We start from the raw sequence: 3,176 nt of genomic DNA, 5'->3' as shown, positions 1-3,176 counted from the left end.
AATATAGCGCTAAAAGTGATCAATGATAACGAGGATCATGAGTAAAAGTCTATTATAGATTAGAGACTAAGTGAGAATTGGCCAAAATAAATATATTCAATTGAATAAGAATTAAACTCACTTTACAAGTGACTCACTTTTGGACCTGTAGTTCGAACACCTCATGGTGTGAAACTAATTGGATATAAATGTGTTTTTGTGAAAAAGAAAAATAAGAATGATATAAAGTTTGATTTATTTCTCAATGATTTTCACAGAGACCTAAGATTGATTTTGATAAAACATATTAACCTGTAGTGGATTCAATTGATTTTTGATAATTAATTAGCCTTGTAACACATGAAGGGCTTAATTTGAACATGATGTATGTAATGACATCTTATTTATATGGTTCACTTACTAGTGACATTTACATGAAACTCCTTGAAGGGTTCAGTATACCAGAGGCACGTAATATTGGATCTCGAGAAAACTACTCCATCAAATTGAACAAGTCTCTCTATGGGCTGAAAGAATCTGGATGCATGTGGTATAATCGCCTCAGTGAATATTTACTAAATGATGAATATACAAATAACTCAATTTGTCCTTGTATTTTCATAAAATGATATGGAAAAGTATTTGCAATATTAGTTGTCTATGTGGATGACATAAGTATTATTGGAACTCCTGAAGAGCTTCCAAAAGCTATAAATTGCTTAAATAAAGAGTTTGAGACGAATGACCTAGAAAAGATAAAATATGTCTAAGTTTGCAAATTGAGCATGTGGACAAAAGAATATTTGTACATCAAGAAGACTATATAGAAAAGTGTTGAAATGATTCTATATAGACAAAGATCTTTAGATGAAAATGTTAGATCATTAGATGTGGATAAAGATCTTTTTAGGCCTCGAGAAAAGGATGAAAATTGTTTGGTCCTGAAGTACCATATCTCAGTGAAATTTGAGTACTAATGCACCTTGCTAATTATACACATCATGATATATCATTTGCCGTCAATCTATAAGTAAGATAGAATTATTCACCTACACGAAGAAATTGGAAAATGGTCAAACATATACTTCGTTATCTTAAAAGTGGTGTATTAATGGTCCCTTATCCTATGCAATGTTGCATAGGTTAGAAAAACCCTTTATTTAATTATGTAATTTGTATTAAATAAAATGAGATTTGTATTAAGTTAATTATACTGTAAAAAAGTAAATAAAATGAGATTTCCTAAGACAGATTTATTTAATTATTTAATTATACTGTCAAAAAATTATTTAATTTAAATTAAATAAAATGAAATTTTTTGAGACAGATTTACCCACAAGTTAGAAACTCAAAAGGTTTTATTCTTCATGTTAATAAATAATAAAAAATATTTATATAATTAGTAAATTAGTAATTTATTATCCAATATGTAAATGGTTTTAGGTTATGCATATTTAGTAATACTTATTGTTTTAATATATGATAAATAAATTATTAAAATTAAATTATAATTTATTTTAATAAATTAGTAAAATTAAAATTAAATTATGATTTCTAAAAATCTATCTTATAATATATAAATTGTGAAACATTGTGTCCATTACCTTTAAAATTTTTAAAATGAGAGGGTCCATTTGGTTGGGAGTAGATGGAGGGGAGAGAATATTTATAAAAATATGTGTTTGGTTCAACTTTTATAAGGGAAGGGGAGGGGAGGGGAGCAAAATCCCTCCTAAACTCATTTTTTGCTCCCCTCCAAATTGGAGGGATTCAGAGGGGAGGGAAGATTCACTAATCATAATTTTATTATTTTTCCTATTTTAACCTCAATTATTTTTTTAATTCTAAAATTGTCCTTATTGAATTATTAAAGACTAAATTTTTTCTCTGTATTATTTCATGTTTATTTTTTCTATTGTGCGTTGTTGCTTTCAAGTGAGTTTTTTTTCCTTTTTATTTTGTTGAAGTTCCCTTTGTATATTATGTTTTTTTTATAGTAATAGCATACTTATATCAGTTCTTATTTATTTTTATAATATATGATAGTAATAAGGTTTTTTATATTATACTATTATTAATAATAATAATAACAATATACAAAATATGTAAATATAATATATTTTTGTTATAAATGAATTTTTAAACTCTAATATTATTTGTTCAATTTTTTTAATATTCTAACATTATTTTATTTACTTTTAATTATAGAAATTGTTTATTGTGTTAGATGTATCATAAGATCAGATAATGGTTTGGTTTACGTTGAAGATATATAGTTCAACTAATGTGTGTTGTTGTTTACGGTTATATTATGGTTTATGAATGAACAAGTTTTTATTTGGTGAAATTCACTCAATACTATTGTTATTTAGAATTATTTTTACTAAGTGCAAATAATAATGTTTATAAGGATAAAAAGGTAAATTGATTTTAAAATCACTCCCCTCCCCTTGTGAACCAAACATATTTGTCGTTAAAAATCCCTCTCCTCCCCTCTCCTTCTTTGAACCAAACATATATTTAGTTGAATTCCCTCTCCTCCCTTCCCCTCCATTCCCCTCCCCTCGATTAAATCCCCTCCCCTCCTCTCCCATCCGTTGAACCAAACGGACCCTAAATTTAATTGCAGTAAAACGACATAATTTGACTTATATCACAACATACATATTTTACAAAAAAACAGTTCACAATTATATTTATTTACTATTTATAAATGACTAAATTATTTCTTTTATTTGTTCTATTAAAATATATATTTTTTACGGGCCGAGACTACTTAATTTGTATATGAATGTATGCATATTAACACTAATAAGTGTTTTTGTGTGTGTGTAAAGTGAAGTGTTTTTGATAAAATAAGAGTATGATTGACAAATCATAACATTAAAGTATAAAAACAACTTCAAATAAAAACAAAAAAATTCTTTTAAAATGACACTTAAAAAGTAACTGGGGGAATAACATTTATACTAAAAATTGATATAATATTTGTTTCAACAAAAAACACTAACAATTAATATTTTTTTAAAATTTACATAAATTATTAATAAATTAGAAATGCCTAAATTATTTTATAATTTATAAAAAAATTTGTTAAATTAACTTTTTTATATATACTATTAATAACAATGACATTTTATCTATACAATAGTAATTTTACTATAAGGAAAATTTCTAAATTATAAGTGTTTTTAAAA

The sequence above is a fragment of the Vicia villosa genome, unplaced genomic scaffold (genome assembly GCF_029867415.1).
Source record: "Vicia villosa cultivar HV-30 ecotype Madison, WI unplaced genomic scaffold, Vvil1.0 ctg.000192F_1_1_1, whole genome shotgun sequence".
NCBI classification, from domain to species: Eukaryota; Viridiplantae; Streptophyta; class Magnoliopsida; order Fabales; family Fabaceae; genus Vicia; species Vicia villosa.
The sequence above is the reverse complement of the archived record's forward strand: the minus strand, read 5'-3'. Positions refer to the sequence as shown.